Source organism: Oryx dammah, unplaced genomic scaffold (genome assembly GCF_014754425.2).
Source record: "Oryx dammah isolate SB20612 unplaced genomic scaffold, SCBI_Odam_1.1 HiC_scaffold_23, whole genome shotgun sequence".
Lineage (NCBI taxonomy): Eukaryota > Metazoa > Chordata > Mammalia > Artiodactyla > Bovidae > Oryx > Oryx dammah.
The window spans coordinates 127,210,331-127,226,763 of record NW_024070207.1 but is presented as its reverse complement, the minus strand read 5'-3'; the positions used below and the strand labels follow the sequence as shown (position 1 = coordinate 127,226,763).

General features: G+C 48.8%; 1 non-coding gene across 1 annotated transcript; it reads right to left on the bottom strand.

Annotated features, from left to right (window-relative positions):
* Nucleotides 1-16,053: 16,053 nt before the first annotated feature.
* Nucleotides 16,054-16,125, bottom strand: TRNAC-ACA. Its single transcript has one exon. It is a non-coding gene; the product is annotated as a tRNA-Cys (tRNA).
* Between the last annotated feature and the right edge of the window lie 308 nt (nucleotides 16,126-16,433).

The window sequence follows — 16,433 nt, the reverse complement described above, 5'->3', positions numbered from 1 at the left end:
TCTGTCCATCAGAGAATATCGTCTTCTGTTCTTTAAAAAAATCGGTAACCCAGGTTGTCTGCTTACTTCTGTCCTACGTAGAGTGACTGCAGGTTGGTTACCCGGTTTCACACTGACAGCCCTGCAGGCAGGGAGCGTTTCCCCCACAGGTTTTTACGGGGACCCACCGCCAGCCTTCCTTGAGCTACCACCCAATTGTGCAGAGTTAGGAGACCATCCAGCCCAGGAGAGTGAACAAGGCAGAGAAAGCGTGACAGGCATGAGACCGCCTCTGCAGACGTTTCAAGCAGGGAGTGTGTCATTAGGGGCAGGTGCCTGAAGCTAAGGTCGCTGACCCTGACGACTGGAAATGCAGGTTTTGCTGCAGACCTCTGGCCTCAGGGGCCACGTGGGCTGATGTGACACCAGGGGTGGCCTTTGGGGCAGGTGGCCCCACGGCCTGGAGCACGCTGGTAAGGGACGCAGAGAAAGAAGTGGTGAGTTGAGGTTTGGGAACGCTGCAGAGACCACTCGCCTATGTACCCCGAGTTCATGGTTCCCCCACCACCACCACCGCCACCTCAGCACTGTACATATTTAGGGCAGGCAAGACATTACGCACTGAATTGTGTGCCCCCAAATTCAACGCGGATGTCCTGGCTGCACATCCGGGACCTCTGAATGTGGCTGTGTTTGGAGATCTTTAAACAGGGGGCGATGAAGATAAAAGGAAGTCACTAGGGTGGGCCCTGATCCTGCAGGACCGGGGTCCTTATAAGAAGAGGAGGTCAGCACACAGACACACACGGGGGTGGGGGGACAGCCATGTGGGGGCACAGGGAGCAGACAGCCGTCGACATGCCCAGGAGAGAGGCCTCGGGAGGAACCCGGCCTGCGTGCAGCTGGATCTTGAACTTCCAGCCTCCAGGATGGGGCGAGAACACACTCAAGTCTGTTACTTAAAAGCTGTCCAGCCTATGGTACTTTGTTATGGCCGCCCTGGCAAAATAATAGGATAATTTTTAGCTGCAGGAGGATTGTTTCTGGGTGTTGTAGGGTATGTAGCAGCCTTGCTTGTCTCTACCCACTAAATGCCAGTAGCAAACACCGCCTGTATGTCTGGTTATCAATCCATCCATCCATCAATCCTATAGATCCAGCTACTATCTATCCACCTATCCATCCATCCATCCATCCACGCTTCTGTCTGTCCACCCATCTATCCGTCCATCCATCCTTCTCTCTATCCACCTATCCTTCTATCTGTTCGTCCATCCATACATCTTCTGTCTACCCATTTATCTAGCCATGCATCCATCGTCCTATGTACCCACCCATACGTCTGTGTATCCATCCCTAAATGTAGCCGTCCATGTATCGATCCATCTGTCTTCTGTCGATGTATCCATCCGTGCATTTACCTGTTCATCCAGCCATCCTATCTCTCTGTCCATCCTTCATCCATCTACTCATCCATCCATCTTCTGTTAGTCCGTTTATCTGTCCATCCAACCGTCTGTGTGTGTGTCAGTTGCTCAGTCGTGTCCGACTCTTTGCGACCCCGTGGACGGTAGCCCGGCAGGCTCCTCTGTGCAGGGGACTCTCCAGGCCAGAAGACTGGAGTGGGCTGCCATTTCCTCCCGACCCAGGGATTGAAGTCGGGTCTCCTCCTCCTGTCTATCTGTCCATCCATACTTCCATCTGTCCATGCTTCTATCTATCCATCCACCTCTATCCATGCCTCCATCTATCTATCCATCCATCTATATTCTAACTATCCAGATGGATAGTTATCCATCCATTTATCTCTCTATGCATCTATCTGTATTTCTATCTCTCTATGCATACGCACAGGCACACACATGTATGGAGTCATATGTGCACGGAATCCCAGGAGCCCACTGAAGCAAGAAGGCGGAGCTGCAGCTCAGAGGTTCTGCCTTGCGTATGCAGTCAGCTTCTTCATGTCCCTTGACTCCAAGAATCCTTGACCTGATTCAAAGAGCACTCAGTCTGGGATGCAAGAGGCATTAGAGGGGAAAAAAAAAAAAAGAATGTGCTCCCCGTAGAGCTGAAACATTTCACTGATTCATTTTTACAACACCTTCCTGACAACAACACGCTCATTTTGCGGCTTAGACAACGTGTCCTTCCACGCTTGTAAAACCCAGTTAAGTGTCCTGCTAATTAACCCTTTCCTTCGAGACGCCAGATAAGGAAGCTGATGGGAACTGGCCGAGGTCGCGCAGCTCCTGGAGAGCTAGGGTCCGTCCATCCGGTTGCCGGCTTGCTGGAGCCGTCTGTCTCGCCATTCGTCACCTCCCTCTGCCCCATTGTTGTCTTTGCGCGTCTGCGAGGCGTGGGTATCACTCAGCAGAGATTGGTGGCAGGGCAGACTGGAGCCCAGTGGTCCCTGCGGCTCCTGGCGGGTGGGAGCCTGTAGAGTCTGCTCTGCTCTAGCCATGGGGGGCTCACAAGCCTTGCCCCCCGCTTCCTCCAGCCTGTGGAGAAGGGCTTCCACATCACGGTCAGCGTTCGGATGGGCCCACGTGGGGATTCACCTGTGACAAGGCGGGGAAACTAAGAGCTCTGGTTTTAGGACTTCCCTGGTGGTCCAGTGGCTAAGAGTCCACGCTCGCAATGTAGGCGGGCCCGAGTTCCACCCCTGGTCAGGGAACTAGATCCCACGGGCTGCAGCTAAGAGTTCGCATGCCATAGTGAGGATCCTGCGTGCTTCAACTAAGACTCAGAGCAGCCAAGTAAATAAATAGAAATTTTTTAACAAAAAAGAATGCCTTTCTCGTCTACCTGAAGGCAAGAGCTCCTTATTTACATACTCCATGTGATCTCTGAGCCTACCTTAACACTTCAGAGCTGTGATTCTCCATTGTCTACATGGGCAGTTTGCTACGGCTATCTCTGAGCCCTGTACCTACCATCAGCAAGCTCAGGAGAAAGACCCCCTCTGCCAGCACATCCTAGTGACGCCTGGTAGATAGTAGGTGCTCAACTAAACATGCATGCATGCTCAGTCGTGTCTGACTCTAGGTGACCCCGTGGACTGTAGCCCCACCAGGCTCCTCTGTCCATGGGACTCTCCCGGCAAGAATATTGGAATTGCATTGCCATTTTCTCCTCCAGGGGATCTTCCCGACCCAGGGACTGAACCCACATCTCTTGCATCTCTGGCACTGGCAGGCGGATTCTTGACCACTGACCTGCTTTGAAGCCCCCACTCAACTAAAGATGCTATGTTAGTAAATACAGTCCTTTACTACAAAGGAAAAAGAAGCAAGCTCTGGCTTCCATACAGAGCTGGCGTGGCAGTAGGGACCATCCACCGCTCCCCTCCACCCACCTATTTGTCCCCAGCCCAGGAAGCTCTGGGAGGGACGCCTGGTGTGGATGGCTGCATGTTCTGCTTGTGGTATTTTCCTGCTGGGTGCAGTTGGTATTTTTGCAGGAAGGTCATTTGTCCTGACTGTCTTGGCTATCAGACTACCACTCAGATGACCTGCCTGCCAGAGAGGGCTCTGTTTACTCCTCACAGTGGTAGACAGCGGAAATGTCCACAGGCCAGCAGCATCAGCACCATCTGGGACCTTGCCAAAAAATGCAGACCCCCCCGGCCTCACCCAGCCCACCTGAACCAGTATCTGCATGTCACCCAGGTTTCCCAGGGGGCCTTGGGGGGGTCTTTGTCCCATGGGGTCAAACCCCGTGGTACATGTGGTGAGCAGCTGTATGAGAATCTTGGCTTGTGATGACTTAATGAAGAAAACAGGCAATCAGCTGAGTCCAGGGAGAGTGGTGTCTTGCTTCTTCTCAAGGAACCAACAGGCAGAACTATCTATTTTTATATTGTCTGTGTTTTTGAGGTTTCTTCTGCTGTGGATCATCAAAACCACATCCCTCATAGATGACTGATGAGGAAATCAGATGCATTCATGATCCTGTCTATGTGTGTATCCATCTCTCCATCTCTCTATCCATCCATCTACCCCTCTATCATATCTGTCTATCTACCTATCTGTCCATCTGTCTATTCCTCTATCACATCTATCATCCATCCATCCACCCATCTCTCTATCCATCCATGCATCCGTCCATCCATCCATCTATCCATCCATCCATCCATCCATCTATCCATCCATCCATACATCCATTCATACGTCTATCATCCATCCATCCATCTCTCTAATCCATCCATCCATACGTCCATATGTCTATCTATCCTCCATCCATCTATTCTCCATCCATATGTCCATCTATCCATCCATCCATCCGTCTGTCTGTCCATCCATCCATCCATTCATTCATACATCCATCTATCCATCCATCCATATGTCCACCCATCCATACAACCATCCATTTATCCATCCATACATACCTACATACATACATACATCTATCCATCCATCCATATGTCCATCCATCCATCCATCCATCTATCCATCCATCCATCCACATGTCCATCCATCATCCATCCATCAATCCCATCTATCTGTCCTGTCTATCTCTTTCTCCACATCCATTGATCTATCCATCCATCCATCTATGCCTGTCTGTGTATCTATCCATCTGTCAATTCTATGATATCTATCTACCTGTCATCCATGCATCCATCCACCTGTGTCTGTCTGTCTATCTAACTCTGTATCCATCCATCCCTTTATCCCTATCTGTCCAATCTATCTATCCATCTGTCTATTGCTCTGTCTTATCTATCCATCCATCCATCCATCCATCCATGTCTGTCTATCCATCCATCCATCTATGTCTGTTTATCCATCCACCCATCCCTCTATCTATCTATCCTGGAGACCACCAGCAAAACAAAAACAAAAACAAAAACACTACTATATGAAAAAACAGAAAACGAAATTTCCAAAAATCAACCAAATGAAGAAACATTTGTTTTTTTCCATCTGCCATTTGAATGTTAACCCATAATAGCAGCAGCACAGTGTCCGACTAAGCAACTCTTAGCTGAGCCTTGCCCAGAGACGCAGGTTTTGTCCTGTTTAGCCTAACCAAGGAAACCACAGTGAAGCAGACAGCAGAAAGACAGGAGTGGAAAGCAGGCTGCTGGTCGCCTCCTCTCCTTCCCTAAGATAAAACAAACCTGGAAAAAGTAGTGCAGCTTGTACGGTCCCTCCGAAACCCACAAGCCCCTTGTCCATTCAGAATGATTCAGGTCCAGGATATACTTCTCTCGTTTTTTTTTCTTTAAGCCTAGCATTTCCCAAACACATCACTCCCTTTAACAAGAAAGTAACCTCTATTAACTTCCCATTGAGTTGGATCTCTCTTGCCTCCCCCACCTTGCACCAAGAACGTGCTTTTAGAAGTGCCAGACGACTGGTATGCTTTGGGTCCACTGGGACCTTCCAGCTCTCTTGACCATATTGTCCTAAAGCAATCATTGCGAATGAACCCAGCATCCTGGCAAGTCATTGTGGTATGGAGAGCATTAAAGGAAGCATAAATTTGCCTAGTAAATTGTACAGACCGAGAACCTGAAGTAGCTCAAAGGGTAAAGAGTTTAAGAATCATGAAAATGGGATGTGTGTGTATATATAGACATGCACACACATTTATGTGATATATGTAAGGAATTGAGTTATGTGTGTGACTTTAAGAAACTTGAGGCATTGCGTTTACATAAAATTTAAACTTACAAAGACACACATTCTTCTGTGTTATCAGTTAACTTGAGTCACTCAGTTGTGTCTGACTCTTTGCAACCCAATGCACGCCAGTTCTCCTTATCCATCACCAACTCCCGGAGTTCACTCAAACTCATGTCCATAGAGTCAGTGATGTCATCCAACCATCTCATCCTCTGTCGTCCCCTTCTCCTCCTGCTGTCAATCTTTCCCAGCATCAGGGTCTTTTCCAGTGAGTCACTTCTTCGCATCAGGTGGCCAAAGTATTGGAGCTTCAGCTTCAGCATCAGCCCTTCCAATGAATAATTATGCATGGATGTGAGTATAATTAAAGCAAGGGGAAAGGACAGGCATATCACATACACATACTGAATGTGCAAACATCATATTATTGATAAACAGACGTGTGTGTTGCCTTAAGAAACTTAGGCTTCCCCGGTGGCTCCGTGGTAAAGAATCCATGGGCCAACGCAAGAGACATGGGTTCCAGCCCTGGTTCGGGAAGATCCCACATGCCCCTGGGTAGGTAACTCAGCCCATGCGCCACTGAACCTGTGTTCTAGATCCTGGGAGCCACAGCTTCGGAAACCCGTGAACACTAGAGTCTGTGCTTTACAACAAGGGAAGCCACCTCAGTGAGCAGCCCACACCCCGCAACTAGAGAGCAGACCCCGCTCAACACAACCAGAGAAAAGCCAGAGTAGCAAGACCCAGCACAGCCAAAAAAAGAAAAGGACAAGAAACGTAGATGAAGATTCCTTCTGTATAGTCTGGTGTTTGTGTAATGCAAAGAAAGGGTAAAGAGAATCATTCAAGCTTCAGAGTTGTGTAATAGGTTCAGTGGACGGGATGGAGCAAACCGATATACTACATGTATTTTGTTCCTTTACGGACACATTTCAGTCAAATATGTTTGTGGGCAGCCAGCCAGTATAGGAATGGATAAGGAAGAACGTTTAAAAATGCATCTATTCCAGCCCCGTCTCCCCTGAAAGAACCTCCGTGGCAATCAATCCCGGTGACCCCCTCGCCTCTTGGAGTCACTGGAATGCCACCTAGAGGAAGGTAATTTACTGGGTCTCGATTTGGGGTTTGATAATAAAGCCATAATACCTTCAAGTCCCCGAAAGCAGTATATCAAAGACAAGACTGTGATTAGCCCAGCTCGTGAAGAAATGGGTCGTGCTTGATAATTAAAAACCATAAATAACCGAAAACGGCAGCCTTGAAATGACTCAGATTTTTTACATCTCCCTCTGTTGCTCAGCTCCGGTTCATGTTACGTGTAGCCCCAGAGGACTGAGTCAGTGAGTGGGGTCCACGTGTGTTCTGCTCTTTGCTGCCCGCGAACCTCCCTTTAGCCTCCATGGAGGGTCTCAACATGTAGCTCAGTTGGTAAGGAAACTGCCTGCAATGCAGGAGACCCGGGTTCAATCCCTGGGTCAGGAAGATCCCCTGGAGAAGGAAATGGCAACCCACTCCAGTATTCTTGCCTATAGAATCCCACGGACAGAGGAGCCTGGCGGGCTACGGTCCATGGGGCTGCAAAGAGTTGGACAGGACTTAGAGATATAACAGCTTTTGTCGTGTTCTAGCATTTCTGGGCTTCATTTTTATTTTCATATTTTTTACGTGTTAGAGTCGATTTACAGGGTGGTGTCAATTTCTGCCATACGGCACAGCAATTCAGTTACAAATATGTATGGAAAAAAAAGTGAAAGTGTTAGTCGTGTCTGACTCTTTGAGACCCCACGGACACAGATTCCTCTGTCTGTGGCATTCTCCAGACAAGAATACTGGAGTGGGTTGCCATTTCCTTCTCCAGGGGATCTTCCCGACCCAGGGATCGAACCCCCATCTCCTGCATTGCAGGTGGATTCTGTACTGTCTGAGCCACCAAGGTGGTGGTCCATTGTTGTTGTTGTTTTTTAATATTCTTTTCCGTTATGATTTATCACAAGATATCAAATACAGTTCCCTGTGCTATACAATGGGATCTTGTGTACTCAACCTGTGTATAATCGTTACCATTTCTGGGCTTTATTTTTTTTAATATATTTTTTTAATGAAGTAGAGCTGATTTCCAGTGTTGTGTTAATTTCTGCTGTATGACGAAGTGATGCAGTTATACATATATATTCTTTTTCGTATTCTTTTTCCACTATGCCTTATCACAGGATATCAAATAGCGTGCCCTGGTCTATACAGTAGCATCTTGCTGTTTATTCCTCCTGTATATAATAGTTCACATTTCTGGGCTTTACTTTTATACCTTTTACTGAAGTTTATTTGATGTACAGTGTGGTGTTAATCTCTGCTGTACAGCAAAGTGACTCAGATAAACATATATATATATATATACACTTTTCCATTCTCTCTTTTTTTTAGATTTAATTTATTTTTTAATTGAAGGATAATTGTTCTACAGAATTTTGCTGTTTTCTGTCAAACCTCAACATGAATCAGCCATAGGTATACGTGTGTCCCCTCCCTTTTGAACCTCCCTCCCATCTCCCTCCTCACCCCCAGGTTGATACAGAGCCCCTGTTTGAGTTTCCTGAGACATTCAGCAAATTCCCGTTGGCTATCTGTTTTACATATGGTAATGTAAGTTTCCATGTTACTCTCTCCATACATCTCACCCTCTCCTCCCTTCTCCCTGTGTCCACAAGTCTTTGTCTATATCTGTTTCTCCATTCAATTCAGTTCAGTCGTTCAGTCGTTCAGTCGTGTCCGACTCTTTGCGACCCCATGGACTGCAGCACGCCAGGCCTCCCTGTCCATCACTAACTCCCAGAGCTTACTCAAACTCATGTCCATCGAGTTGGGGATGCCATCCAACCAGCTCATCCTCTGTTGCCCCTTTCTCCTCCCACCTTCAGTCTTTCCCAGCATCCAGGTCTTGTTTTCTCTTTTGCTGCCCTGTAATTTTCCTTTCTCTTTTCTCACAGGGTATTGAATAGAGCTCCCCGTGCTCTGTAGAGGTCCCACTGTAGTAGGAGCTTGTGGTTTATCCCTTCTATATATATACTCGTTCAGGTTTCTGGACCTTACTTTTATACACGTCAATGAAGTATCCTTGATTTGCAGCGTTGTGTTAATCTCTGCTGCACAGCAAGGTGACTCAGTTAGCCACGTGTATTCTCTTCCATTCTGTTTTATCACAGGACCTTGTTGTTTATCCATTCTGTATATACTCTTTGACATTCCTGGGCTTTACTTTTGCACATTTTACGGAAGTATCCTTGATTTGCAGTGTTGTGTTAATCTCTGCTGTACAGCAAAACAACTCAGTTAGCCACGTGTATTCTTCTCCTATTCTCTCGTATCACAGGACCTTGTTGTTTATCCCTTCTGTATGTACTAGTGAACATTCCTGGGCTTTTGGAGGTGGCGGTGGCTTGCTAGAGAGTAGCTGAGCCCATCCTGAAATTCACAGCAGAACTGGTACGCTGGGAGTGTGCCCACTTGGTCCCATACGTACAGAGAGAATAGAAGCTGATTGCAGACAATCATAAGGCAGCCGCCCAGTGGATCCTGAGCTTCCAGGCCCCCGTCTTGCTCAAGAGGGGAGCCTCCCACGAGGTCCGGTCGCCCTGGTCCCAGCTGCCTGATTTGCCCTGAGATGTCAGTCCCCCCACTCAACATCCTCAGGGCCAAGCCTCACATCGGTCTTGGAGAATGAGTCTCCACTTGCCAGTCTTGGACTGACTGCCCTCTGCTGGGATTCTCTACCAGCTGTTTGTCCACTGGAGTCTTCTGCAGAGTCCCAAGCGGGAAGGCGTGTCCGGTTTTAGCTTGAGGATTCCCTTGGTGATCCGTGTAGTGAGACAGGTGTTGAACATCCCCGAGGTTCCACCTCGAACAATTCCATTTCTAGGCCTCTACAAGGTTTCTGTTCTGCAGGGGTCGGCGGGCGGGGAGTTGGAGGGGCGGGCGGTTGGAGGGTGCCTGGCATGTGGGATCTTAGTTCCCCAACTGGGGATCGAACTTGCATCCCTTGCCTTTGGGACACGGAGTGGACTCCTGGACCACCAGGGAATTCCCTGCAAGGGTAAATAACACAAAGCCTCTGTTCTTCCTGACCTCAGAGCCCAGTGGCTTAAATGGCTCAGGTACAGTCTTTTCACTTGAGTGTCTAAAACTGGCCCAAGGGTCAGTTGCTCAGTCGTGTCTGACTCTCTGGGATCCCACGGACTGTAGCCCACCAGGCTCCTCTGTCCATGGGAATTCTCCAGGCAAGAATCCTGGCGTGGGTTGCCATTTCCTCCTCCAGGGGATCTTCCGAACCCCGGGATTGTACCCAGGTCTCCTCCATCAGCAGGCAGATTCTTTATTGTCTGAGCCACCAGGGAAGCCCCCCTCCCCCCAAAACTGGCCCCGAAGGAGCCTCCATTGACGTTCCATGCACTGCACCCTGGTTCTTTATCTGGTGAGGAACCTTGCCTTGAATGCAGGACAAGAGCCAACCACTGCTCCGGGCTGCTCACATAGTTAGCCTGGGGCCTGACTTTAAATTTGCCTTCCATTCAGTAAGATAAATCCTTGGGGTGGGAAGGGAATGTTTATGATAGCAGGGTAGTAAGGGCTGGCTCAGGGGCAAAAAAAAAAAAAAAAAAAGTCTTGGAGGAATAGTTAATGCAGGCAGCAGAAACCACCGTGGGCTCTGTGTTCTAGCAGCAGGAACAGAAAAGAACAACCTGGCTATTGTGAACAGGGCTGCGTTGAACACTGTCTCTTTCATTTCTGCTCTCCTCGCTGTGTACGCCCAGCAGTGGCATTGCTGGGTCGCACACCCATGGCTGATTCATGTCAACGTACGGCAAAGAACACCACAATGTTGTAAAGTAATTAGCCTCCACTGAAAATAATTAATTTTTTTTTTTAAAAAAGGAAGACAACAGCTTTCTCTGGGATTAGAATCCTGGCTCTCCCAGAGCGTTTTTCCAGTAGTCATGTCTGGATGTGAGAGTTGAACTATAAAGAAAGCTGAGCGCCAAAGCATTGATGCTTTTGAGCTGTGGTGTTGGAGACGACTCTTGAGAGTCCCTTGGACTGCAAGGAGATCCAACCAGTCCATCCTAAAGGAAATCAGTTCTGAGTATTCATTGGCAGGACTGATGTTGAAGCTGAAACTCCAATATTTTGGTCACCAGATGTGAAGAACTGACTCACTGGAAAAGCCCCTGATGCTGAGAAAGATTGAAGGCAGGAGGAGAAGGGGATGACAGAGGATGAGATGGTTGAATGGCATCACCGACTCAATGAACATAATATTTGAGAAAGCTCTGGGAGTTGGTGATGGACGGGGAGGCCTGGTATCCTGAAGTCTATGAGGTCGCAAAGAGTTGGACACAACCGAGTGACTGAACTGAACTTACTCTCCCAGTGTGTATGAGAGTGGAGGTGAGTCTTCTTGCTTCACCCCTGCCCTGTGAGGACTCAGAGAGGCCCCTTAGAGAGGGTGAGACCTCAGGCTGAAGATCTGGGGCCCCGAGGAGCTGATCCCTGCCTGAGGGACCAGGCAAGGGTGCTATGCCGGTAAAAGCTGGATTGGCCTGGGTGCTTGGAAATGCTGACCTCGGTGACTCATGGTGACGGGCAGAGCCAAGATCTTGCAGCCATTGGGATTTCTGCTCCTGGGGGTGGGAGAGACTCCAGCTGAGAGGAAACCACCCCTCAGGCTCTGGAGTTGCCCCTGGGGATGAAATCTGCTGGGACAGGTCCCGAGAACTTGTTCCAAGGCGCTTCTGAGGGCAGGTCGGCTTCCAGAGGCCCGGAGCCATCTCTGGGCAGTATGAGGTCGTAGGGGTGTGGTCTGCCCTTTGACCTTGCCAGTCCCTACATATTCCTTGCTGGGAGAGACCCAAGAGCAGCTAGAAGGGTAGGGAATGATCCATAAGGACACCAGAGGCTCCTTCCTCATTCTTTCCAGGGCCCGGGCCCACTAAGACCACACCTTAATGGACGGCTAACTGACTTACCCTGGAAGTAAGCCAAGAGTTTTAGAATCTAAAGCCATTGTGGTCTGACCCTTTACAGCGGTCTGCGACCACAAACATCCCAGGGTGTGCTGGAATCGTGACCTCCAAGCCACGCTTTGAACCATCTCTCCGACAAGTAAGTTTTGTAGACGCATCCCCCCACCAACCCCAAGACCAGATGTCACCTTTGGATGATGTCTGGGTCACGCATGCATGCATGCTAAGTCAATTCAGTCCTGTCTGACTCTGCGACTCCGTGGACAGTAGCCCGCCAGGCTCCTCTATCCATGGGATTCTCCAGGCAAGAAATACTGGAGTGGGTTGCCATGCCCTCCTCCAGGGGATCTTCCCCACCCACAGATGGGACCCACATCTCCTGCATTGCAGGCGGATTCTTGCCCACTGAGCCATTGGAGAAACTCCCCTCAGGTCATGCTTCTCTTCTTTAAGTTGCTCAGTCGTGTCCGACTCTTTGCGACCCCGTGGACTGTAGTCTACCAGGCCCCTCGGCCCATGAGATTTTCCAGGCAAGAGTACTGGAGTGGGTTGCCATGCTTACTCAGGCTCAACTCTTTTTTTGCAGGTTTCACCTTAGGGTTTCCTTAAAGAACGGGGAAATCTGTCAGCAGCCACTGCGTGATGTATTAATTATAGGAAAACCTGCCAAATGCCCGGGGCACACAAAACAATTAAAACTAATGTTTTATTTGTTCATGGGGAATCATGAAAACAAAGACGCAGTTAGTCTGGTTTTTTTTAAACCTAAACAAAAGAAAATGATGACAGGAGGGGACTTGGTCAAAGAGACAGGGTGTGAACTTCCCTGGTGGTCCAGTGGCTAAGACTCCACGCTCCTAATGCGGGAGGCCTGGGTTCAATCCCTGGTCAGGGACCTACATCCATCCCTCATAACACTAAGGTAGATGCTTCCGTGTGTCGCAAGAAGACCTGGCACGGCCAGATAAAGAAAGAAAAGAGATGTGTGTGCTGAGTCGCTTCAGTCACGTCTGACTCTTTGCGACCCCTGTGGGCTGCGGCCCGCCAGGCTCCTCTGTCCACGGATTCTCCAGGCAAGAATACTGGAGTGGGTTGCCATTTCCTTCTCCAGGGAATCTTCCCGACCCAGAGATCAAACCCAGGTCTCACACACTGCAGGCGGATTCTTTACCCCTGAGCCGCCAGGGAAGCCCCCAGAGAGACACAGGGGCGAGTTATCTTTTGATGGGTAGAGATGTCCCCCAGACGTGTGGGCAGGGGCATCCCGGGCTCACTTCCTCTCTGCTGTTTTGCACCCCGCCCACGAGACTGGGGGGTGGGTGGGTGGGTGACCTGGCTGAGCATCCTCGCCCAGGGTGGTGGTGAGGAATGCATTCCTCGGGGCTCCGTGTGCAGCATGTGGGGGCGATGGGCAGGGAGGCGGGAATGGTTTCCTGCTCACTGTGCACGGAGCATGCTGTGTGCCAGACCTCACCCGCCGCCGCCCCCCCACTGGGGACCACCAGGTGATCAGTGGCCCCCGCACGTGCCCCCACCCCCTGCCTTTCAGCACGCCCCCTCTCCACTCACACCTGGGGCGTGCCTGTCGGCCGTGGGCCAGCCCTAGCGCACCTCCGAAGTGCTCTGCATAAACGTCCTCCGAGATGACCATCATGTCCCTTTGATTCCTTCCTCCCCCATGGCGTGACGACTGAGGTCAGCAAGCCCAGCTCCCTTTCTGATTTATGCATGAGGCACTCGGCTGTCAGGGACAGACACGTGGAGAGATGCAGGCGTGGGGCCTAGATAACTTTTTTATGAGAGATTCAGGGATGACTTTACGGCCAGGTGATGGTTCCTTATAACTTCCCCGGGGCCGTGCAGTGACTCTTCAGAAGCCAGGCAGGCAGGGGGCCCAGGGTGTCCTCCCGTGTGGTCAGTCGGAGAAGCTGTATGAGGTCCTGTGATCAAGTCGGAGCACCTTGTCTGTTTCACAGTGAATAGCTTGGTGAGTTGCATTCATTCCCCCCGCCGCCGCCCCCACCCCCCCCCCCGCTTCTCAATTGCCAAGCGATTCAGATAGAAAACGGCTCCTGGCTAAGGGCCTCGTCTACAGCTTCCTGTTTTGTTCCTTTTATAGGATAGTGAAATAGCCTACAGGTCACGACTTGATTAAATTTTTCGAAGGGCTTTTTGTTGTTCAGTTGCTAAGTTGTCTCTGACTCTTTGTGACCCTGTGGACAGCAGCACACCAGGCTCCTCTGCCTTCTAGTCTCTCCCGGAGTTTGCTCAAGCTCTTGTCCGCCGAGTCGGTGATGCTCTCTAACCGTCTCGTCCTCTGCCGCCCCCTTCTCCTTTTGCCCTCAGTCTTTCCCAGCATCAGGGTCTTTTTCAATGAGTCGGTTCTTTGCATCAGGTGGCTGAAGGATGAGACAGATTTCTGAACCATCTAGAGTGGAAGTAATGAAAGCTTACCTTGCAAAGAAAAGACTGTTACCTTTTGGAGAAACCTGCAGAGCCACCCGCAGCGGTTTATCTGATAAGCAGTCATTTGTTTGTTTGCTCTGAAACAAGGAGGTCTCCTGGGAGAGGGAATCAATTGCTAGATAGTCTTTTTGTCTTTCTTTCTGGATGAAAGCCCTAAACACGAGTTTGGTAAAAAGAATAGTGGTGGGACGTCCTGGCGGTTTACTGGTTGAGATTCCGTGCTTCCAAGGCAAGGGGAGTGAGTTCAATCCCTGGTCTGGGAACTAATAGTCCACATGTCTCTTGGTATGGACAAATAAATAATTTTTAAAAGTTAAAAAAGGAAAAAAAAGTAATGGAGATTTCAGGAGGAAGAACTCTTAAGAGGAAGTGAGCAGAGAGATGCATTTTGTGCTATAGCTTGTCTCAAGAGAGAAATGTAAGCAATTACCTTGCCAACCATGGTATCAGAACCATTGCTTCTTAGTTCAATACAAGAAATATAAATAAGACGCATGTGCCCTGAAACGGATTCTGTGAAAGACTGATGTCCTTCTCAGCTTGCTTTGGAAAAGCAACTGCTTGCTTTTTCCAAAACAATTTGGAGCCAGAATGAATAGCAGGTCCACTATTTTCTTCCTTTTTCTTTTCTTTTTTCACTTTGCACCTTTGTTTTCTTTCTTAAATATATGAATAACTCTGTCATGAACCACTTGAATCTGTGTCCTAAAAAACGGCAAACAACCACGTTTCCTGACCAAGAGGCTTGCACATCGAACAGTTCGTCCTCAGGACAGTTGCGTCTCGGGTTCTTTGTGGCTGCAACGGCTGTGTTTTTGGATGTGCTGTTTATTATTCCAGGGTTTGGCTGTCTCGTGTCTTTATAGAGGAGCTGGGTTAAACAGGGAACGCATTTGCAGTTCAACCGTTTTATTCTGTGCTTGTCTATCAGTTACAGAAAATCAGCATTTGGGACAATGTATCCTTTGCAGTGAATGCCCCACCATAACCTGCTTATTATGAACCAACCAAAGATGTGATTTTTCTCCCAGCGATAGAGGCTAAGAAATGCGTGTAAACCCCATTCAGCCTGAGGCTTCCTGTTTCTCTTATGAACAAATCATCAGAATGAATTAAGATGTCCACCTCTTGCTTGCTTTTCTTCTTATCTGAGGGTGGACATATTTCCTGTCTACCTCAGTTTTTTTCCTTTCTGCTGTCCCTTGCACACTGAATGAGAGGGACTGATAGAAATCATGGTCATCTACGATGATGTCACTAAAAATGGTGAGGCTGTTTTCTCGAAAGAGTCCTCTGTGTCACGGTTATTTGCCAACGGCACTCTGTGTGTTCACGAACCACGTGAGGATACCCGAGAGATTATTCCTGTGAATTGCTGTTTGCAGGGACATTCCTATTTGCCAACTGAGATATTGCCCCATATTCATTTATAATGAGATTGTAATCGTAACAACTGATGCTATCAGAACTCAGAAGTGTAAAAGCTTTCAGAGATAAAAGAAGAGAGAGAAAAAAATGTGTCCCTCTATTTGTATTTAAAGGGTAAACAGTGTCTGTCAGGTATGCCTTAAAAGGTTGAATGAAACTGTCTTTATATTTTTTTCCCTCTCTCTTTTTTTTCCCCCTTTCTTTTCTTTTGTTTAAGTCACTCAGTCGTGTCCTACTCTTTGCCACCCCATGGACTGCAGCCTACCAGGCTCCTCTGTCCATGGAATTTTCCAGGCAAGAGTACTGGAGTGGGTTGCCATTTCCTTCTCCAGAAACTGTCTTTAAAAGATTGTGGGTAGGCAGTGTTCCTCGAAACACTATTTACAGCAGCTAGGAAGAAGAAGTGAAGTTGCTCAGTCGTGTCTGACTGTTTGCGACCCCATGGACTGTAGCCTACCAGGCTCCTCTGCCCATGGAATTTTCCAGGCAAGAGTACTGGGGTGGGTTGCTATTTCCTTCTCCAGGGGATCTTCCCCACCCAGGGATCAAACCTGGGTCTCCCGCATTGTAGGCAGACGCTTTACCGTCTGAGCTAGCAGGGAAGTCCCAGTAGGTATGACATAGAAGCAACCTAGGTGCCCATCGACAGGTGGATGGATAAACAAATTGTGGTACACGTACACGGTGGACTATTACTCGGCCATGAAAAGGAATACGTTTGAGTCAATTGAGATGACGTAGGTGAACCTAGAGCCTGTTATACAGAGTGAGGTGAGTCAGAAAGAGAAAAAGCAGATATCAGCACACATATACGGAACCTAGAAAGAGGAACGTATTTGCAGAGGAGGAATGGAGACGCAGACGTGGAGAACAGACTGTGGTCTCTGGAACGGAGTAGGTCGGACAGATG